The sequence below is a fragment of the Natator depressus genome, chromosome 1 (assembly GCF_965152275.1).
Source record: "Natator depressus isolate rNatDep1 chromosome 1, rNatDep2.hap1, whole genome shotgun sequence".
NCBI classification, from domain to species: Eukaryota; Metazoa; Chordata; order Testudines; family Cheloniidae; genus Natator; species Natator depressus.
The window spans coordinates 90,276,852-90,301,208 of record NC_134234.1 but is presented as its reverse complement, the minus strand read 5'-3'; the positions used below and the strand labels follow the sequence as shown (position 1 = coordinate 90,301,208).

General features: G+C 40.9%; 1 long non-coding RNA gene and 1 pseudogene across 1 annotated transcript in view; both read right to left on the bottom strand.

Annotated features, from left to right (window-relative positions):
• Positions 1–15,040, bottom strand: part of LOC141982422 (uncharacterized) — a 196,256-nt gene extending 181,216 nt beyond the window's left edge. Inside the window, exon 1 of the long non-coding RNA XR_012638070.1 lies at positions 14,999–15,040. This is a non-coding gene — a long non-coding RNA (uncharacterized LOC141982422). The remainder of the gene's footprint in view (positions 1–14,998) is intronic.
• LOC141987843 (E3 SUMO-protein ligase KIAA1586-like) lies at positions 1,756–14,060 on the bottom strand (annotated as a pseudogene).
• Positions 15,041–24,357: the final 9,317 nt, after the last annotated feature.

The window sequence follows — 24,357 nt, the reverse complement described above, 5'->3', positions numbered from 1 at the left end:
GAACAAATCAGGTCAAATCAGCTCGATTTCTTTCTTTGACAGGCTAATTGGTTTGGTGAATGGGGTAATGTATTGAACATAATATATCTGTACTTCAGCAAGACTTCTGACACAGTCCCATATGACATTCTGATAAGTAATCTGGAGAAATGAGGGCTCATCTGAACTACCATAAAGTGAACACACAATTGGTTAAACAACTGAAAACAACGAATAACTATTAATGGAATTATGTCAGATTGGAGGGAGGTCTCAAATGGGATTCCACAGGAATCTGTACTGGGTCCAATATTGTTTAACATTTTAATTAATGACTTGGATATAGGAATAAAGTGCATACTGATCAGATCTGCATTTGACTCAAAGCTGGGGAGGTTGCCAACATCTTGGAGGATAAATCTAAAATTCAGAGGGATGTTGATAGATTGGAGAACCGGGCTATAAACAACAAAATGAAATTCAGCAAAGACAAATGTAAGATGCTACCTTTAGGGAAGAAAAAAGCTTTTAAAGTAGGCAGCTCATGGAGAATACTGCCTATGCAAAAGATGTCAAATAGACCACATAAAAAGATAACATATTTTCCCCGACCCTCCTTTGTGAATCAGCAGAGTTATGTTAGGGAGCATTTGGCCTTTGCAAAACAAGATTCAAATTTGCTTCCCAGACTGGTGACAGGTTACAATAATTCATGTATGATATTCCTGCTCCACAACACTGCCATAGCATATGCTTGCTATAGGGGCAGACATGAATGGAGTCATGAATCCCACAAAGGAAGTGTAGGCTGAGGAGGTCTCAGAAGTGTCAGGAAAAGCAGAAACCATAAATAAATTATAGGCAACAGCCAGAGAAAAGCCCTGGACCATCTGATAGCCGAAAAATTGATTGAGAAGTAGAAAAGTAAGAGTACCTAATAATAAAAGTAATTAACCTCATAGATAGAGTGATCACTGAGTCCATGTTGGAGCATGATCCAGGACACTTGTGCCAGCACAGACTTTTGAAAAATTTTGCTACAGTTTATTGAGGTCCTATATTAAGGCTAGCCCACTCATATGAAATTGTCCACAATATCTTGAAACCATTTATTTACCAACTTGTATCTTAGTGAACTAAGCTCTTACGGAGTAGGGTGAGATTTTCACTTAACTAGAATGTGGTCCTTTGTCAGAAGGAGAGCCCATAGAATCCTTCTATTTGTCTGTGCTTAGGTTAATTGAAAAAAAACACCCAGCATGGATTAATAGGGTCCTCTGGGAGCAGGAAATCTGAGATCAGTTCTAATCAAATACAGATATTTTCCCAGAATGAATATTCAAAATAGACGAGTTCCACTGTGTGTGTAAAAGACCTCTAAGAGTACATTTGCAGTGCCAGCAAACATTATTCTCAGCACTTACACTAGTGTACACCAATGTTCCCTCTAATTTTTGACAGGCCATGTGTGCAAAAAATGTCTTCTGTGCGAATTTTTGAAGCATATTTCAAATGTATGTGCCATGAGGCAAATGAGCCCAAGTGAGTAAAATGCTTATATATTTAAAAAAATTTAATTTGCAATTTGTGTCAACTTATATGGGTTTTCAGATAGAGACATCATAAGTAAATAAAGAAACAAAAGTTTGTGTTTTAAATTTAAAATTTTCCCAAAATATCAATAAATGTTTATCAGCCAAGAATAAGATATGTAATTACAAATGCATTTTAATTTCCTTACTGGTCGAAATGTCAAAGACCGCTAAACTAACCTTACTATTTTTCCCTGCGACCTTTTTCATTTGCCCATTCAATATAAGCTCTGTCCAGATCTATCAGTCCTCCATCCAGCTGGTAACTTTTAATACACATCAGCATGCCCAAATGATCTACTTGTAAATGATTCCATAGTCTGTTTTTTAAAGTGTTCATTAAGCTAAAGCCATGCTCACAATCTGCACTTGATGCTAGGAATGTTCCTCCAATATCCATCAACTTTGCAAGATCCTGAAACTGTTCGTTCTGGTGAGCAAATGTCACCATATCCGGGAAACTTAAAACCAATTGGCTTTTGATTCTTTCGGCTACTGCAAACTTGAAGTCACTGTACTGACTGATTATAACAATCTCTTCAGCAAGAAAGTCTTTCTGTTTTGAACATAGGGATTTTACCTGATGAATTCCAAAATTGAAGTCACACTTAACTATTGCTGCACAATCAAAAGTGGACGACTCCTGGACTTCGTCCTCTGGAAACCTGTCTGCCAAATGTGCACACAAGATGTTTATGAAAGTTATTATGGAACTGGTATCAATTTCATTATTTTCTTGAGAGCTCATATCTGAGAGCCTTAACTTTGTCACTCCATAAGACTGAATCGCCAAGGTACTGTCTTCTGATCTTGTTCAGTTTACCTCAGGCAAAGTGAAACAGTTCAAGAGGTGTAAGGCCCCGTTTCTGGAGAAGTGTGGATAGTGAAGCCAGCTCCAACAAAACATCATTCAAAACTTCTAACATTATTCGGTTTTCCATGGTATTCAGGTTTTTGTGGCAGTATTTAGAAACTGGATCAGTATCTTTGTCTTGCTCAAAATATTCCAGAAGAGGATTATAGTTGCGAATAATTGCTCCAAGTGCAAAGTGCCTAGATAACCAGCGCACTTCACTGAGTGGCCTGAAAGCCACTGACTCGCATTCAGAAGCATCCACTATTTCCTGAAATTTGCATTTTCTCCTGGATGACCGACAGAACACCGTGTAGACAGTTCTCATTAAGGTTTTGATATCTCTTATCAGCTTGACCTCTTTCCATTCATCAGAAATCCCCAAGTCTTCCCGGAGTGCAATGCAATGTTGCTGGACTAAGTGTGGAATATCACGTTTCAGCTGAGCCACCACACCATTGAGTTTGCCCAACATCATGGAGGTACCATCAGATGTGAACATCACCATTTTCATTAGATCGAGTTGGTGTTTTTTTATACAACTCTTTGATTGCAGACACTGTTGAAACAGCATCACATTCTTGCAATCGCAATAGTCCACCAAATGAAGTTTTATAGTCTGCAGAATTTATGGATCTATATTTAAAGTAGAGTATCAAGTATCTGTTAATGGATATATCAATGCTTTCATCAACAGCTAGAGTATGAAACATTGTTGATGCTATTTCATGCATGAGGTCATTTTGGACAATTCAGTTGATAATTTCAAGAAATTCAAAAGCATAATTTTTACTTCTCCAGCTCGCTGGTATGCACACATACTTTTCCATATGGTCATTAATATCCTGAACAGAAAGCATTGAGCTGTTCATTTTAATAGCCAACAACACATTGTCAATAAGTACCTTGATTTCTTCTGGGTTTGAGTTCTTGCATTCAAGATTAATTTGCCTCCTCTGCTTTTCAGCTGGACTTTCAAGAATCATGCTAAACAATCCGCTCCATAAGGAAGGGTTTTTGTTTCTAAGTCTTGTTACACCATCTATATGAGACTTATTTGACAGATGACGCTTTAAGAAATCCAACTTCCATACATCTTTCCACATTCTTCCTGATGAAAATTCTCCCGGAGCGCTGGCATCTCAACAATATACACAAACCACTCTGTTGTCCTCATCATATGTGAATAGCTCACGAAGTTTAACAGGCATTACACATATGACTTTGGTGTAACCGTCTCTATAGACTCATCCAGTCATCCAGATTTAAATGAAGTCGCTGTTCTTTTAGGCTTTAGCCCGTTGGACAGTGACATTTTGGGACTGATTTTTTACCAGATTGGTTTATTTAAAATTAATTTTTATTATATGGCTACTATTTCAATGCACTTAACAGTGTGACTCAACAAGAGGACAAATGGAAGATCATTCAGATCAGGATACCGGAAGTTTTTGCATAGCTCTGATCACGTCCATGTATCTGTGGCAAAAAAAGTGGGAAAATGGTAAAACATCATGAGTAAATGTATGAAGTCCAATGCCTTTGAAAGATTTCAATCACGAAAACAACACTTACCTCATTTCTGGCAAATCTTTCCAGTTCCTTAACAACTATGGCCAGGTATTTTGACTTATTTGCATGTACTTGAGTTTGTACACAGCCAAATGAACGGACTAAAAGGAGATGTATGGGTCCCCACCTCCCGACCGTCCCAACATGATCAACTTTCCACATTCGAAATGCTGGCGGGGAGGGGTACGATTCATTGCCCTCCTTTCCCTTTCCCTTGCCAGCTAGTAGAATCCGGCTGTGTTGATAGATGGCGGGAGAACAACGTCAAAATCGCAAGAGTGACCAGATCACAAGAGTGAAATATCAGGACACATTGGGCGAGTGGGGAGGGGAAGGAAGAAGAGAGCCACACAGCTCCCCTGGCCTGCACCCTCTGAACCCACTATACCCAGAGCCCACCCCCCACAACCCCCCTATATTTGACACAAATGCACAGTGCTGTGCACACCACCACCCCTGCCCAGTGCCCCCCACCCACAGCCCCACCACAGGTGCCCAGCACCTCACACAGAACCCCACACTTCCTAGTTTCCCAATACACACTGATTTCTCCTCTCTCCCTCCCTCCCTCCCAGTGCCCTTCCCCACAGCCCCATGACAACAACTAAACAATGCCCCACACATACCCACAGTGCCCTGACACACACAGATCTCCCCCACTGCCCAGTGCCTCCACACGTGCACAGCCCAGCACCCCCCGCACACCTTCCAGACACTCACTCCACCACACCCTGCCTCCTTCCCTGGCTGCACTCACCAGCCCTGCTGGGAGGTCTCTGGCTCCTAGGATCAGAGTGGCAAGGCAGGGGTATCTCCATTCTTCATGTGCTGTGCCCGCCACAAGCGTGAGTTCCGTGGCTCCCATTGGCTGGGAAAAGCGCCAGCAGCACGCAGAGACTCTCAGAGCCAGCAGGTCCCTCTGGCTCTTAGGGTTGGATCTGGCTGGGTTGGGGGGGAATTGCACCTGCAACCCCCACCCCCGCAGCTCTGATTGGGCAGCAGGGAGGCGCCTACACTGTAGGCTCCTGCCGGCAGGTGGGCGTGCCACTGGGAGCTGCCCCAGGAAGCGCTGCCACACTAGCCCCGGGACTTTGGCGGTGATGGTGAGCAGGCGTCCCGACTGATGTGCAGTCAGGACGTGAGACAAATGCGCGCGTGGTTTTTCCCTGTGTGCATGGGGTTTAGAATCTGTGTGCGTGCACACGCACACATCTTAGAGGGAACAGTGGCATACACTACATATGAGCTGGAGTTCTGTATGCATGGCAATTTTTTATTGTTAGATTAATTTATTTTGAAAGTCTGTCAATGATTCTTTTATATTTGAACATATATATTCTATTCAGTTCTATTTACTATCATTTCAAATATATCTTTCTGCTACAAAGTTTTCTCAAAGCTGTTGGATAGGCAATAGTTTTAGTTACTGGTGCAATAAATGCAATATTCATTTGTCATAAATATAAAGGGAAGGGTAAACCCCTTTAAAATCCCTCCTGGCCAGAGGAAAAATCCTCTCACCTGTAAAGGGTTAAGAAGCTAAAGGTAACCTCGCTGGCACCTGACCAAAATGACCAATGAGGAGACAAGATACTTTCAAAAGCTGGGAGGAGGGAGAGAAACAAAGGGTCTCTGTCTGTCTGTATGCTGCTTTTGCCAGGGATAGAACAGGAATGGAGTCTTAGAACTTTTAGTAAGTAATCTAGCTAGGTATGTGTTAGATTATGATTTCTTTAAATGGCTGAGAAAAGAACTGTGCTGAATAGAATGACTATTTCTGTCTGTGTGTCTTTTTTGTAACTTAAGGTTTTGCCTAGAGGGATTCTCTATGTTTTGAATCTAATTACCCTGTAAGGTATCTACCATCCTGATTTTACAGAGGTGATTCCTTTACTTCTATTAAAAGTCTTCTTGTAAGAAAACTGAATGCTTTTTCATTGTTCTAAGATCCAAGGGTTTGGGTCTGTGGTCACCTATGCAAATTCGTGAGGATTTTTACCAAACCTTCCCCAGGAAGTGGGGTGCAAGGGTTGGGAGGATTTTGGGGGGAAAGACGTGTCCAAACTACATTTTTTCAGGAACCCAGATAAAGTTTGGTGGTGGCAGTGGAAATCCAAGGGCAAAGAGTAAAATTAATTTGTACCTTGGGGAAGTTTTAACCTAAGCTGGTAAAAGTAAGCTTAGGAGGTTTTCATGCAGGTCCCCACATCTGTACCCTAGAGTTCAGAGTGGGGAAGAAACTTTGACATGGTGGCAGAGCGGTGGGATTAACTTGAAATCATTTTGAGATCAATTTGAGATTTTTTGAACCAGAAAAACAGATTTTAAAAGGAAATTTTTAAAAACCTTTGTGCTGCTAGAAAGCAGGTCTCCAACTGGCAATAATTGGAAGGTATTTTTTGCTTTGCTTTGGGGCAGGAGCAGAGACAAAAGGGAATTGTCTTTGGGAGCTGCAGTTTCTCTTCCTAAAGGCAGAGTAGTTAACCTCCTGCAGGGAAATTCACAAGTCTTCACAGACCTAAGAGCAACTAGAGGGGATTTCTACCTATTTGCCTGAAGACAAAAGTGTTAGTTTTTGGTTTTTTTAGGATTTTGATTTTTTTTAAATCCTTTGTGCTGCTAGAAAGCAGGTCTCCAACTGGCAATAGTTGGAAGGGTTTTTTTTTTTTTTGCTTTGATTTGGGGCCAGAGCAGAGACAAAGGGAATTGTCTTTTTCTGTAGGCTGACAATCACTATCAGAGAATAGGTATCCTATTCCAGCACAGCAAAATTTTACAAGCCAAGTTTTGTTTGTTTTATTTCTAAACCTCGGGTGTAAAGTTAGTTAAAAACAGAGTGGTTAGGATGACAGACTCCACGGCTCAACAAAAGCTGGAATTAGCCAGATTTCAGGCTGATGAAAAACAAAAGGAACATGAAAGACAGATAGAACTCATGTGGATGGAGAAGGAGGTACAGGAGGCTGCCCACAGGAGGGAAATGGAGGCAAGGAAGCATGTGGAGGAGGAGAAGGAAAAAGAAAGGACGCATGAACTGGAGATGGAGAAGGTAAAGGCTCAGCAGAATATACCAACAAACCCTAACAATCCTTCTCCAGGTACCACTTCCCATCCCAGAAAGTTCCCCACCTGATACTGAGGCCTTCTTAGAAAACTTTGAAAGGGCCTGCCTTGGGTACAGCATCTCTACCGACCAATACATGGTAGAGCTGAGGCCGCAGCTCAGTGGACCCTTAGCTGAGGTGGCAGCTGAAATGCCTAAAGAACACATGAACAAGTATGAACTGTTTAAATCCAAGGCGAGAGTCAGAATGGGGATAACACCCGAGCATTCTCGTCGGAGGTTCAGAGCCCTAAGGTGGAAACCAGACGTGTCATTTACCCGACATGCCTACCACATTGTGAAACATTGGGATGCCTGGATATCAGGAGCAAGTGTTGAATCTCCAGTAGATGTGCCCTTCCTAATGCAAATGGAACAATTCTTAGAGGGTGTTCCTGAGGAAATAGAAAGATACATCCTAGATGGGAAGCCCAAAACTGTAATCGAGGCAGGAGAGATTGGAGCCAGATGGGTGGAGGTGGCAGAGAAGAAGAAAACTGGTCGCAGTTGGAGCGGAGACCAGAAGGGACAACCCCAGACCACACCCTATTACCGGGGGCCACTCAAGGCCCCACCTACCTCCCAAAGAACCCTCCAGACCCCCCATCTTCCCACCACCCCGTTCTCCAGCAACCCGCCTCGCCCCAGTGACCCGTCAGCTGGACGATGTTTTAAATGTAACGAGCTGGGGCATGTAAAGGCCAACTGTCCCAAGAACCCCAACAGATTACAGCTCATTGCACTGGAATCACACCAGAAGTCCGCAGGCCCAGATACCTCCCAGATACCCTTGGAGCGGAGGGAAACTGTGAGTGTGGGTGGGAAGAAGGTCACTGCATGGAGGGGCACAGGAGCACAAGGGTCAGCTATCCATGCTTCCTTAGTGGACCCCAATTTAATCAACCCAGAGATCCAAGTGACGATTCAACCCTTCAAGTCCAATTTCAATTTGCCTACAGCCAATTTGCCTGTCCAGTACCAGGGCTGGTCAGGAACGTGGACGTTTGCAGTCTATGATGATTATCCCATCCCCATGCTGTTGGGGGAAGACTTGGCCAATCATGTGAAGCAGGCCAAGAGGGTGGGAATGGTCACCCGCAGCCAGGCTAAACAAGCCGTGACGCCTAGCTCTGTTCCGGAAACTTCTATCAGGACCCGGTCAGAGGTGATGAACCTGGACCCAAGGCCAATGTCTGCAACAGCAGTAGGGGATCCAGTCCCAGAGACCCAGACGGAACCAGTCCCAGAACCAGAAGCAGCGGAACAACCAGCACCAGACCCATTGCCAGCACTGAATCCAGTACTTGCAACCTCAACACCAGAGAGCCCCACCGAACCTGAACCGACAGCAGCCCATAACCCTACACAAGAGGCTCAGCCGGAGCCTGAATCCTAACATAGTGTCCCCGCGGAGAGCGGTTCACAGTCAACGGAAACAGCCCCATCCCCTACATCGCTTCAGGAGGGACCAAGCATAGGTCCACAATCCAGTGAGGAACTGATGTCTCCAGCATCAAGGGAATGGTTCCAGACTGAACAGGAAACAGATGAAAGCCTCCAGAGAGCTTGGATGGCGGCACAGAGCAACCCACCGCCTCTCAGCTCTTCTAATCGATCCAAGTTTGTTGTAGAAAAAGGACTTTTATACAAGGAAACTCTTTCTGGTGGACACCAGGAAGACTGGCATCCTCGGAGACAGTTGGTAGTTCCAACTAAATACCAGGCCAAGCTCTTGAGCTTAGCCCATGATCAATCTTAGTGGCCATGCTGGGGTGAACAGGACCAAAGACCGTTTGGGGGGGTCATTCCACTGGGAGGGAATGGGCAAGGATGTTTCTACCTAGGTCTGGTCTTGTGAAGTATGCCAAAGAGTGGGAAAACCCCAAGACCAGGTCAAAGCCCCTCTCCAGCCATATGTAAATGAAAAATAGGGGGGACCCCCTTCTGTGATCAGCACAAAAGCCAGGAAGAGATTTAGCCCCTATGCTTAGGGGATTCATATGGACTGTTCTCTTCCCACTCCAGTGGTGGCACACAGCAGACCAAAGGATTTAGGAGGAGTGGAGACATGGCTTTGTAATCACACTGAAGAGCAGGAGTAATTCAGTGGAGGAGTCAGTTGCATTTCCTTAAAACATGTGGCAGTAAACATGTTGTAATTGTGCTCTGGAGTCAATTCCATCAGGAAGAATCCCTCCCTGATCTCATCCAGGGACAGTGTGACTCCATACACTTTAAAAAACCTAAACAGCACACGGTAACCCAAACAGTGTTTTGCTCCTAGCTCATGTCAAATTTAGATTGTTGGATGAGATAAAGACGATGATGTCACCAGAAGTTCTGCTTTACCTCAATGTAACAGGAAATGAAAATGTACCAGAAATTATGCTTTGACCTTCCAGGACGTGGCCTAACCCCTTGTGGCCCCTGAACCACATCAGGAAGCACCACCTTACCTAAAGAGGGAAATCACCAGATTTAATGTCTGGCTCAGAACTCCTAAACTAGTGACTGTGGAGGAGTATTCTGCCTTGAAATGATAAAGAAACATGGAATGCATGAAAAATCTAAAATGAGAAGAAATATGTTTTAGAACATGTGCAGAGACTAATGAAAAGAAAATAAATATTTGTAAATCTAAATGTTAACAAAGCACCACAAGCTGTTTTAATTGGAGATGAGTGTAACACAACCCCCTATCATCTCCCTGAGGTCCACCTTTCCTAGGGCAGAAACACAAGATTTTGTATGTGGCCCAGATCCTCTAAATCTAGGACTGATAAGAAGTACCATCCCTAGAAATGATAAGGAGCTGCTCTTAAAAGCATGAAAAAGCTAAAATGTAAAACAAGAGGTGTTTTGAAATATTTTCAAGAGATTGAAAAGATTTATTATGTTCTGCAGTCCATTTCCAGATTGCCAGTGTAGAATTATTCCCCTATAAACTATGGCCTAGAGCTTTGCCCAGTCTAGTTTTAAATGTCTCATAAGATGGATCTTATAACATCTCCTCAGCTGTTACATTTACCTGAGGGTCCACAAACTATTTTTGTTCTTGTTTTATTTACTCAGTTCAATACTCTCAACATGTTTTCAGGTCTTCAAAGGAAAATCTTCAATCAGAATAAAGTTAATTAAAACCCACCATTTTGTTATCTGCTTGGCTACATTAAAATTTATTGGTTGAAGATGGTGATAGTTGTGCAAATGGGAACTCCAACAGACATGTGGACAATTCATGAAACTCCATTTCTGTCATGGCTTAATAAATTCCATTTATTACCATGTATCCAAACCTACTTCTCTTATTACTGTTGTATGCATATAATTTCATAAGTATCTCTGGCTGGACTACTCCATAGTATTTTCTGAACTAACCTTGTTTCCTTTTACTGTAGTCAATAACCTACATTCTCTGTTAACTTTTTAGTGATGTTAAATGTCAGCTGAGAAATTTGTTTCTTCTGTATTCTGTTCTGTAATACTGATCAGTAGTAGAATAAGGAACACCTGTATTATCCTTAAAGCTCTCACTCGCTCTCTACTTCACGGTGGAGTTTCTGTCTAGAACTTTCCCTAGCCCCCTTCTACCAGGTTTCCTGATACAAGAAACAGCACACTCTTTCTCACAACCTATAAAAATGACACATTCTTCCTCTCCTCCTCCAAAAGACCACACATGAAGTAATAGCTACATAGGACAAAACCACACCTCTTATGCTGTTCAGTGTAAACGGCTGAAGTGTCAGTGTTTTTAACTGTGACATAGGACTGGGGTAGCATGGATGATTCAACATAAGTATCTCCTGATGCTTTAGGGGAAAGGCAATTCTCACATGTACTAAAAAGCAAGCACAGCTCTATTGCAGGCAGCAGGAGAACCAATGACTGATTCATCTTCACTCAGAAAAACACGTTAAGGTGAAAGTTGCAGGGATGGGTGAAGTGGTGGGAGAAGGGAGGTGAAGGAAGAGTTGTGTTCTAGTGCCACTTTTTTCAGACATCTGTATTCTCATTAAAGGGTGCAAGATGGTTAACTAACAGTTTGAGTAACTATTCCCTGAATCACTTATACATTTTTCTGATATGGCTAATAAAAATTTACTTATTTTGAAATAAAGCCTTAAACTTTCATTATTTGCTTAATTATATACTCCCTTTCCATAAAATATTCTCCACCTGAAATTCAGTGCTTGTCACACCTTGTAGGTTACATCTTGACTGTGAGAGAATTTTTTTAATGTCAAGGCCAGTTGATTCTCATGAGGATCTCTCATGTGTACCAAGTACCTGAGAGAAGCTTCTTTCTTTCCTTGATGATTGAGAAAGGAACTTAGAGAGACAAGATGGCTGAGGTAATACAATACCTCACCCACCTTGTCTCTCTAACATCTTGGACTGACTCATCTACAATTACATTGCATATGAGAAAGAAGCTATTCTCTTTCCTCCCTATTTTGGGGAGGAAAGTTATGTATGTTTTTTATTTTCTGTATAAAAAAGACTCATGCAAATTCGTCAACGAAGAGGAGTATTTAGAAAAAATTAATGGGGAGAGATCACATGATACCATGGGAAACAGCACATTGTCTAGTTGATCATAAGGCTAGGAGGAAGGAAGACTTAACTCTGATCCCAGCATTGCCAGTAACTTGTTGTATTTGCCTTGGACAAATCATTTAACATTTCTACCTCAATCTCCCTTATCTGTAAAAATTGAGTAAAACTGCATACTTGCATATGTCCAGGAGTATCATCAGGATTAATATTTGAAAATGTGGACTATTATGTAATTTATCATTATGCCAGCCATCTATTGTTCAAAGTATATGTATACTTAGGAATGCTATTTCATTAGAATGTCGTGTTTACATTTTATCTCAAAAGACAACAAGAACAACTGAGCCTAAGAGAAATTAACAGGATGTGTTTATAACATTAAATCACCACTTCCTCCAGCTATTTTGTGAATAATAAAGTCCCTTGGTGAATCTAGAAACTATTTAGCAAATTCAGATCAAATTCCCAAATAGTTTGGGTTGACCAAAACAGAATTTTTCAGTGTATAAACTATTTCTCTGGAAAATTTCACCTAGCTTTAGTGGCTATAAAGTGTCTAAGTTCTTAACTGAAGTAAGAAATCTTGGAATGGATTGCTGGCTGAAATATATGTTGACATCCAAATGTTGGTCTCATAAGGATACAGGAAGGAACACAGAACAGAAAAAAATCAGTCCAGTCATGTAATTTTTGGAGAACTACTACTTTGCTTAAATGTTTCAATTTAAAAAAAATGTTTTTATTTTTCAGGGAAGGAAAGGAATGGTTGATATGTCAATTATTGTTACAGTTAAGAGAACCTGAGTATATCAGTTACGCAAATGCCAGCTCTTTAGAAAAATAGATGAACATACCTTAAAAAAAAAAGAGCCCAACTTCTGAGTTTCTTCAAGCCAAACACCTGAGAACTAAAACTAGATTTCAAGATGTTACCTCAGCAACAACTGCAACTTATTATTTTCACTGTGAAATCTACTGATGTAAATGTAATTGAACTGAATCTCTGGAGCTGTCAACTCATCTTGAAGTATTTTGGGAATCCTTGCAGTGAGAAAGCAGAAGATAGGGAGGGCATATATTTGGCTTAAAAACTCAGCTTGATCTATAAGTCTTTCTCCCTTTCATTACACAACATAGAACAATTAAAAGTGAATCAGAGTGTGTTAGAGAACTGGAAATAGCTTTCTTCAATTTTTCTGAGTTGACATGATACGTATCTGGAAGGTAGGCAATCATTTTTATACCAAGATTGGAATTCCCCACAATTCACTTCCAATTTTAGTCTCAGTCCATTTAATTTCTACTGATCTGTTTTCTACAGTTCTTCATGTTATAGCCAGTAAATGAAAGGCGATCTCTAAAGAAACTGTTCTTTATCCATTTTGAGAAGTTGGCTTTATTGTATTTTCTGATTTTTGTGAAAATTTATTTGTTCGTAATAAAGTAATTTGAATATACTGAGAATATTCTTTGTATTCTGGGTAGGTCAGGCACAGAACAACTATCTAAATTTATTAAAGGTTTTTCATCTATAGTTACATATATTATTGTCATAAAAATATTCAGCACCATTCTAGACAGTGATTGATTCTTTGTAATTAACCTCTTTATCACCTTTGTTGTCACCTACATCCAAACAGTTTTGAAATATTTTGAGATCAGGGTTACTAAGGTCTTACCCAAAAGCTTTCAAGAACACTTTTTTGATTATACTTTCCAGTTTTATATGGGATATTTTGAATTAAATCCTATCATAATCATTACAGGCTAAAAAGGGATCTCTACTTAATTGGATTTTCAGGGGAGCAGGTTTGGAGGAAAATAACTAGTGTGCTGATGACTTGTCTATTACTTAGATTCCCAGACCTCTTTTCTGAATGAATTGCCTGCATTTTCAGTCAGAAGTACTTAGAGTAGTATTCCCTTTGTACAAAATATGGAGGTTAGATTTTTTCCCCATAGAACTGGGAACTGACTTTCCTTCCAGAAGCAATGGGCCCCATTAGAAAAGGCTGATGTTTCACATTGTCAGAAAGGCAAAGGATTTCAATCAAACAGACTAAAGGTTTTGTATCGTGGCGCAGAGAGGAGAAGTCTCTTAATTCATGCTCGCTGGGTTGTTCTTTTTATTACAGAGGTCTGAATGGCATCCTACCTCAGTGTGTACCTATATATGGGCCCCAGCACTGAGAGACCCAGGAAGCTGAAGAATGACTGGCAGACCCTATTAGGAGGCTAAGATCAAAGGACATCTGTGCTCCCTTTCTCTGTCTTTCAGCTTATTTAGGATATAAAGGTCAAGTAATGTGATTGCTGCTTGGCCTTCTGACTCTCAAGTATAAGGACCATCCCTTTTTTTACCATCCCAAAGTTAAGTAACCCACTTACCTGTATATCCCATCCTAGAAGCTAACTGTCTAATTCCTCTTTCACTAAGCTAGCCCGTGCCTCTCTCTCTCTCTCTCAACTTCAGGTTTTGTCCCAGCTGCTATTTCTTCTGCAGCTGAGTGTAGCTGTGACAATTGGTCTATATCTTTTGCCTACTTAGGAATCAACGCTGGAATGTGAGTCACTATATTCAATAAGGAATGTTACAAACAGGCACAAGAGAACCAGAGAGCCAGACTAAATGAGTCTAAGCATAATAGGTCATGTAGATAAATCAAGCACTATTTTGGTAAAAACAGAAGAGAAACCAGAAATTAATGAACCAAAATTGAAGTGTCATATGTTAGGCCTAACTGGTGAACAACACAGTGAGGCGATGGACTATTCCACCCACAATCCCATTTTGGGGTCTTTAAAAAAAAAGACTTTGGGAACAGATGTGGTCTCCTCATCTCAAAAAAGATATACTGGCATTAGAAAAGGTTCTGAAAAGGGCAAATAGAATGATTAGGGGTTTGGAACGGGTCCCATATGAGGAAAGATTAAAAAAGCTAGGACTTTTCAGCTTGGAAAAGAGGAGACTAAGGGGGGGGGATATGATAGAGGTATATAAAATCATGAGTGGTATGGAGAAAGTGAATAAGGAAAAGTTATTTATTTGTTCCCATAATATAAGAACTAGGGGCCATCAAATGAAAATAATGGGCGCAGGTTTAAAACAAATAAAAGGAAGTTCTTCTTCACACAGTGTACAGTCAACCTGTTGAACTCCTTGCCTGAGGAGGTTGTGAAGGCTAGGACTATAACAGGGTTTAAAAGAGAACTAGATAAATTAATGGAGGTTAAGTCCATTGATGGCTATTATCCAGCATGGGTAAGAAATGGTGTCCCTAGTCTCTGTTTGTCAGAGGGTGGAGATGGATGGCAGGAGAGAGATCACGTGACCATTACCTGTTATGTTCCCTCCCTCTGGGGCACCTGGCATTGGCCTCTGTTGGTAGACAGGATACTGGGCTGGATGGACCTTTGGTCTGACGCAGTATGGCCATTCTTATGTTCTTCCTTCAAAAGGAAAAGAGAACAGACAGAGACTACTGAAGCAAGATTCACCATCATGGCTGCTACCCCCACTATCACCTGGGACCTTGGACTTTCATCATCCTGATCCTGAGAGATGTTCTGACCATGCCAAGCCAGATGACATGGCCACACCTACCACCAAAGATAAAATGACATCAGACTTTAACAACAACAGCTCCAGCCCATCTCAATTTCTTTTTCCCCCCAAAAGGACAATTATCAACTTTGATACTGTCTAGGTGACTGTCAAGCAAGGTGTTGTTGTTTTTTTTTTAAACTCTGTCTAGCTAAAAAGGCAAGGGAACAAGTGATGTTATTGAAATAAAAGTTGTATTTAACGCTTTATATTTCAAGCGCTTTAATTGTTTTACCCCCTTTTCTTTTTCTTTAATAAAAACGTACAATGACTTTGAATGATGTGTTTGTCATGGTACTAAGCAGACTGAGGTCTCCATATATCAAACCCTGGACCTTGTTAAACACTGTTTAATGTTTGACAGTGACTGATCAATTTATGCCATGTAAACTAATACAATTGTGTCAGACTCATCTGTCGGTGAGGAGTTGATTTTGACTGAGCATCCACCTGCCCTTGACTCTGATGAGATAGACATGAACTGTCCATTGCCACCTTCACACACTTCTATATTTTTAGATGCCTCGGTGTCAAACCTGAACAATCATATTTCACTGCCTAAACCTTTGGCAGTGGTCACAACACCCCCAAATTAGGCATGTCTATACCTGGACAATCAGAGGTCTTGTGTCCTAAGCATCTCTATGGAAATAACGCTATGGATTAGTCATGTACATGACCATGTAGACACTGAAATAACAAAGTTCTGGCCTCTGTAACTAAAATGAGATTGCAAACATGAAACTCCTCTTTTATAATTGAGTTATTAAACTCTTTTAAAGGAAAAAAATAAAATATTAGGAGTGAAATCACATGATACATGAATAGAGTATCAGTTTGCAAAAAACTACTAAATTTATTCCTGACATAACTCTGTTTAAGTTAATGATGTTAAAACAGGGATAAATTTGGTTCGTTAACTATTTTTCCCCATGCCACACAGTATGTAAACTAATCTATTTAGTTTAAAAGATATTTGATTGTGTATGGGACTCACACACAAATACCCTTCCAACTGTTTTCTGTAGGATAGAATTCTGTTCCAAATGTGAAACAAGCCACCACTCTAACTTAATATGTTTTCCTTTATGCACTTCTTCACTCATATTTTGAAAATGAACCTATTGAATAAAAAAATGAGATATTGAAACAAGTTTTATCCACTGTCTGGCCATATTTACTGTATGCACCATTATCAAATATACCACTATTTAACAAAAAAGCTTTGGGTAGAAGTTTTATATATTCTGTATCAGTTTCATTACACTTGCTAAATACTTTCCCCGGTTATAAATATGTTTGCAGAAAAGCATACTTTGGATTATTCAAACTTTCAAAACTATGTCACATTCTCAACTTGATAGCACATCGGAGCTGAACACATTTAATTTCACATCAATTCCTCGGTTACATGGCTAAATGTGGCACTGGATGCTGTAACTCGACACGTTGTGATGCAGTTAATTGAAAATGTGAAAGTGAGTTTGAGGACTGTGAACTTCATACTTTCTCATAAGATTCATATTATGGGGGGGATGCTTCAGGTGAACTGAAGTAGTGCTTAGAGTCAAAATCTAGCACAGTATAACCTCTCCATTCCAAATAATAGAGTTCATACAGAGGAGGAATGAAGAAAGTCAGAAAAATGGGCTATTTTGTACTAAGAAAAATAAAAAGTCATTCTGGGATAGTAAAGTGATCAGGGGTTGGTAGGCAAAGAGGATTTGTTGTGGCACGGAGATCCTTTCTCCTCTTGGTGGTAGTTTTGATTTCAGCTATATCATGATCAGTGGAACTGGAGTCAAAAGGACCATGTTCCCTGCAGGGGCTGTTATTTATGGGACTCCAGGGCAATGGGAAACAATTAGAGTTAGGCTGGAAGCAATGCAGCTATTGGGACAGACCAGATCACAGGGTTTAATCAAACTCTACTTGTTCAATTTAACTTGCATTCAGCTTCACTCTTTACTAATGAAACATGGTGGCAGCATCTGAACTGTGAGTTTTCTTAAGTGCATCAGCTGGTAGCATGAGCCACGCAACTTGTTCTGAAGCCTTCTGGAGTCCTGGATTTTGCAGACACAAACCTAGCCCCTTTGTCATTTTTGTTGCTCTCCTACAGACTCTTTCCAAGACGTCGGCAGTGGGGATTAAACCTGGGACCTCTTGAGTTTAATGCATGAGCCTCTACTGCTTGACCTAAAAGACACATGTCTCTTAGCCAAGGCTGTGGCAGGTTTATCAATCTCTAGTTAGCCTAGACACCTCTACCGGGGGACAGAGTGCCACTCAGAGCAAGTAGGGGTTACACATATGACATTCTTGTTAATACTCCTCAGAATATTAGCCTTTTTCAGAACTGCATCACATTATTAACTCTCGTGCAATTTGTAATCTACCATAATCCCCAGATTATTTTCAGCAGTACTACTGCCTACACAGTCATTCCCTATTTTGTAGTTCTGTATTAGATTTTTCCTTCCTCAGTGAAGTACTTGCACTTATCTTTATTGAAGTTCATTTTGTTGAATTCAGAACAATTCTCCAATTTGTCAAAGTTGTTTTGAATTCTAATAGTCTCCTACAAAGTGCTAGCAACCCCTCCCAGTTTGGTGTCATCTGCAAATTTTATAAGCACACTCTCCACTACATCATCCAAGTCATTAATGCAACCTTGGATGCCTCAAAATGCTTTGCTGTTGTAGCTCCCAACCTGGGCTGCTCACAAACAGCCAAAAAGCATGCACGTCACACCCTGAGTGTCTTTGTATAGCTTCAGTCCTGGTCCAGAAAATCTGACTCCGTCAGTCTGACAGCAACATTCAAACCACACTCTGGCTTCCAGCAGCCTTGGTTACTTCTTGCAAGGTGACCCCAACACACTACTAGGCATGATTTTCCCCAAAACACTTGTTCCACACTGTCCAGCCCTCTCCCTGACAGTTTAGATATTAGAGGTCTGTTGCCCCTGGAAGGAGTCAATATCCAACAGCCTGCTACTTTAGATGGAGTTACACAATTTTTTTTTTTAACTAGAAGGAGAGAGATTTTAAAAAAGTTTTTTTTTAGCCAGAAGGAGAGAGATTTTAAGGAGCACAAGTATAAGGCAGAAAGGCAGAAATAAAGATAAAACACTTCCTAGTAATTAAACTTAACATACAAGACTTGGTCCAAGGCAAAATCCTTACCACATATTCCAAGCAACAGAACTGACCAAATTATCCGGCCAGAACTCCTCCCAAAATCCAAAGGTAGGTTCCTCTCTCTCTCTCTCTCTCTCACACACACACACACACACACACACACACTCACTCTCATCTAAGAAGAGAGATCCTGGGGTATTTTTCCCCTCAATTGTATAGTGCAGTCACCCCTTGAAATGCATTTTCCTGAGGCGTTACCCCTACCTAAAGTTCCTTCCCATTGTGAGGAAGGTGACTTGGAGTCTCATGGTGAAAGAGGTTCCATGTTGTTATTTGCTAAACTGCAGACTAATCTGTTCCTACCCCTCTTGTTACCAAAGAATGGTCACTTGACAGGTGATTGCCAATTAACTTTGATGACATCTGGCTAGAGGTGTTAGCTTGTCCTTTGTCTTTGAGGGACAGGTTTGTTTCCTCCCCAGACTTGTCTGCTAAACAACACTATAGTCATAATTTCTGTTTATGTTCATAACTTTAAATCTAATGTTGCTACACATTTCACCATGATATTATTTTTCAAATAATACCTCACAAGGCACATTTTATATAAAGATTATTACAATAGTATCTAGGGTGTGAATACATGAGTGCATTTTGTCATACCCTCTTTATAGTAAATTCCTCTAGACCACATTTTCCTAGTTTGCTTATGTGAGACAGTGTCAGAAATCTTACTAAAATATAACATATACTACTGATTTGTAAAAAGGGGTAAACAGTGAGGTGGCAAAATTTGCAGATGATAAGTTAGACTCCAAGATAGTTAAGTCCAAAGCAGACTGTAAAGAATTACAAAGGGATCTCACAAAGCTGGGTGATTGGGCAACAAAATGGCAGATGAAATTCAATGTTGATAAGTGCAATGTAATGCACATTGGAAAACATAATCCCAACTATACATATGAAATGATGGGGTGTAAATTAGCTGCTACCACTCAAGAAAGAGATCTTGGAGTCATTGTGGATAGTTCTCTGAAAACATCCACTCAACATGCAGCAACAGTCAAAAAAGTTAACAGAATTTTGGGAATCATTAGGAAAGGAATAGATAATAAGCCTGGAAATATCATATCACCTCTATATAAAGCCAAGGTACTCCCACATCCTGAATACTGAGTGCAGATCTGGTTGCCCATCTCAAAAAAGATATATTGGAATTGGAAAAGGTTAATAAAAGGGCAACAAAAATAATTAGGAGTATGGAACAGCTTCCATGTGAGGAGAGATTAATAAAACTGGGACTTTTCAGCTTGGAAAAGAGATGAGCAAGGGGTAATATGAGAGAGGTCTATAAAAATCATGACGGGTGTGGAGAAAGTAAATAAGGAAGTTTTATTTACTCTTTCTCATAACACAAGAATTAGGGATGAGCCAGATAAATTACAGGCAACAGGTTTAAAACAATGAAAAGGAAGTATTTCTTCACACAACAGTCAACCCGTGGAACTCTTTGCCCAAGGATGTTGTGAAGGCCAAGACCATAACAGGGTTCAAAAAATAACTAGAAAATTTCATGGAGGATAGGTCCATCAATGGCTATTAGCCAGAATGGGCAGGGATGGTATCCGTTGACGCTGTTTGCCAGAAGCTAAGAATGGGAGACAGGGACTGGGCCACTTGATGAATACCGGTTCTGTTTACTCCCTCTGAAGTACCTGGCATTGGCCACTGTCGGAAGACAGGATACTGGATTAGATGTACCATTTGTCTTACCCAATATGGCTGTTCCTCTGTTCCCCTCTATCCTGTCAAAGAAATAAATTGGGTTGTTTTGGAATGATTTATTCTTGACAAATCCATGCTGGATAATCCTTATAATCCTAATATCCTCTAGGTGCTTATAAATTGATGCTTTAATAATTTGTTCCAGTATCTTTCCAGGTAGTAAAGGTAGGCTGATTGGTTTATAATTCCTGGGATCCTCTTTGTCCTCCTTTTTAAAGGGAGAGGTACTATGCTTGCCCTTCTCCAGTCCTCTGGGACTGCATCCATGAGTTCTTTGAGATAATACCTAATTGTTCTGAGATTACTTTTTGTTAGTTCCTTAAGTACCTTGGGGTGAGTTTCATGAGGACCTGATGGTTTGAATACATCAAACTTACTTAAGTATTATGTAACCTGTTCTTTCCATATTTTGGCTTGCATTACTTCCCTTTTGCTAATATTAATAGTGTTGATTATCTGTTCACCATTAAACATTTTAGTGAAGACTAAAACAAAAGAGGCATTAAACATCTTAGCCTTCTTGATGTCATTAGTTATTATCTCTCCTTCCCTTCTAAGTAGAAGATATAAGATATTTTGTCTTTCTCTTGCTCCTAATGTATTGAAAGAACCTCTTTATGTCCCTGCCAAGGTGTAACTCATTTTGTTCCTTCGACTTTCTGATTCCGTCTGTACATGCTTGTGATATTCTTTTGTACTCCTCCTTAGCAATTTGTCCACATTTCCACTCTTAGTAGAATTCCTTTTTTTTAATTTTTGGGTCATTAAAGAGTTCCTGATGGAGCCATATTGACCTCTTACTATTTTTCATATCTTTCCTTTGCACTGGGATTGTTTGCAGTTGTGCCTTTAATATTCTCTCCTTGAGAAAATGCCAGTTCTCCTGAACTCCTTTTTCCCTTGGATTTTCTTCCCATGGGGCATTACCCACTAGTCCTCTAAGTCTGTTAAATTGTCCTTATTTTCTAAATCCTTCCTTTCCTTAGAATCATGAAATCTATAATTTCATCATTACTTTCATAGAAATTACCTTCCACCTTGAAATTTGCTACCAATTTCTCCCTGTTGGTCAAAATCGAGTCTAAAATGGCTGTCTTCCGGGTAACTACTTTCATTTTATGAAACAAGAGGTTGTCACTAAAACATTGCAAGAATTGATTGGAAATTTTGTGTTTTGCCATACTACTTTTCCAACACATGTCTACGTAGTTAAAGTCCCCGGTAAAGTACTACCGGGCCTAATGTTTTGGATATTTCCATTTTTTCTTCTAGAAATGTCTCAGACACTTCTTCTTCTTGATTTAGTGATTTATAGTATGCCTCAGACCTAGGTATTGACAGCAATCTTAGATGGGACTGTGAGCATGTTTAATAGCTCAGAATGAATATATAATTCTACTCCTTGCCAGAAGGGTATGACACTTGCCAGTGTGTAATAACTGCCAGCAGAAAGACTCTATTGCCACATGAGCTTCCCACCCAGCCACAGAAAAAGGTGGGAGTGGACTTATTTACCTTCAAGAGAAAGAAGTAGCTTACCATGGACTACTATTAAACCTTTTGGGAGGTTGATGCCATGCCTGATACAAAAAACAAGTCAGTGATTTCCAAACTGAAGGCTCACTTTGGGGGCAATGTATTCACTTGCAAATGGACCCCAGTTTAGTTTAGAAGACTTTAGGGAATTTTCACACAAATGGGACTTTGACCACCACATCCTGACATTAGCATACCCACAGAATAATGGTAAGAGTGAATTAGCTCTCAAAACATCTAAAAGACTGTTACACGTCTGTTTCTTGTGGTTTAGGCCCCTGGTTAGCACTTTTGGCACACAGGAATATCTCATCACAGGGAGGCCAGAAGAGTCCAGAGCAGGCACTGATGGGACAAAGAACCAAACCCCTGTTACTGTTGAGGGGAGACTGTTGCAGATTGAAGGATGGGCACATAACTGAAAGGAGATGGCCAAAAATCAGAGAAAGCAGGCAGACAAGTATGACAGGTCATCCAAGGACCTACCAGCAGCCGCAGAGAAAGGCACTCCTGTGAGTATCTAGCTATTAGAGAGATACCAGAAGGAGTGTACTAAAGAAGTCATGAGGGCTGCAGGGGCACCTAGGACATATGAGGTGACTACACAGGATGGACAAGTGATCTGAAGTATTGGAAGACACTTATGAGCCAGAAGATACAACACGCAGTGAGAGTTGAAAGAGATACAGAGTGTGACGGGGTTACCCTCACTTTGGGGTGCCACCTGATATACTGGGGTACCACGGAGTCCGCCTATTCAACCAGACTGGGCTACCTTACACTATCCTGCTGAGCCAGGCCTTCAAGCCTTCTTCAGCACACACATAGGAAGGGACACACCCAGCTTCAGAAAGACACAGACACTGAAATCAGCTCTACATGGGAAGACTTAGCTAGGGAGTTGCCCAGCACACAAGCACATACCCCCTTTGGGGTGCAAACCCAAAATGTTATTGTCTTGCGCTGCACAGAGAACTGTACAGCATAAGCTCATGAAATTTGCCTCCTCCCTCAATGTGGAGAAAGATATGCACAGTTATGAATTCCACAAACTGATTTTGGAGAATACAAGAAACAAGCTCATTAAATACTGTGATAAAGCTCTGTCCTTGTCTCCGTGGGTCCCATGTTTCCTGGCAGATTTCACTAGCCTCAAAGGCTCACTGTGACCCATTACATAGCCCTTCTCTCTCTAGAAGCAAGGGTCACAGCCTACTGAGCCATTTTCATCATAAGCCAGCAAGGGAGGTGAGGAGAAGTTTTCCTCCCTTGCACAGTCTCTGTTGTCTCCCAGCCTCAGTGAATAATCGGGGGGGAAAGGGGGAGAAATTCTACTCCGGGCTCCAGCCCAGGGACCCTAATAGTATTAGCTATGGTATCTGACTTTTTAGAAACAGGACACGTACAATTCCCTGGGCTACTTCCCTACAGCAGCCCCCACTTCCTCAAGATCCACTTCACCCTTACCTCAGGGCCTCTTTCCTTGTGCCTGATATGGTGTGTACTGCTCAGTCTCTCCAACAGCGCAACTTCCTCCTACAGCTCCTGACATGTGTGACCACCTGACTAACTGGGAGGATTTTAACTTGTTTCAGCCAGCCCCTGATTGGCTTCAGGTATCCCAATCAACCTAGCTGTCCTCCCTGCCTTCTGGAAAGATCTTAATTGGCCCTAGGTGTCTTAATTTACCTGGAGCAGCAGCCATTTGCTTATTCTGGTAACAGGGATTTGTTTAGCCTATGGCTAATATATCTGTCTCCCACTGCTGTACTATAGCCATCTGGCCTTGCCCCATCACACTACAAAAGATAGATTTTAAGTGATTAAAAGGATAGCAAGCATATTAAAGCAGATTAATGAACAAATAAGACAAACACATAAACTAAGCTTAATACACTAAAGAAACTGGTTTCAGGTAGCAATTGTTTTTACCTTAAGTGTTATTTTAGGCATTTCTTTCACAGGCCAGACACCTTTTCCAGCCTGGGCTCAGCATTCCGCCTCCCCCCCCCCCCCCCCGCCACACACACATACATTTTGTCTTTGTTTCTTAGATGTTTCCAGCAGCCAATATGGGCAGGGGTTCAGTAATGAATAAACAATGATTAAGTCACTCCCCTGTCTTAAATAGGTTTTACATATGGTGGGAACCCTTTGTTTGCCAGAGTGGTTCTCCCTGCCCTCAGTGGAAAAATACTGCTATTCGATCATGGAATCCAGTACCAGGTGATTTAATCACATGACCTTGCAGTGTTAAAGCAGCCATGAGTCAGAGGTTGTTTGTAGCATCCCAGGAAGTTTATCAGGAAGGTGGGAGATTAGCATCTTCAAAGTCCTATTGTTCTCCCTAATGGCCTATCCAAACTGATTGCATTCTGTCTGGTGGGTATACCCCAGGTGTGAACCCACTTGTAATTTTTACATAGTCAATATACCCAACTTCAAATGCAAAAATGATACATGCGTACAAATAGGATAATCACATTTAGTAAAACATAACCTTTCCAAAGATATCTCACAAGACCCACCTTGCATAAAACACATCTTAGTTATGTTATATTCATATTACAACATTTTTTTTATTAATAATATGGGGCATAGTATCACACAGAGATCCTCAGAGAACAGAG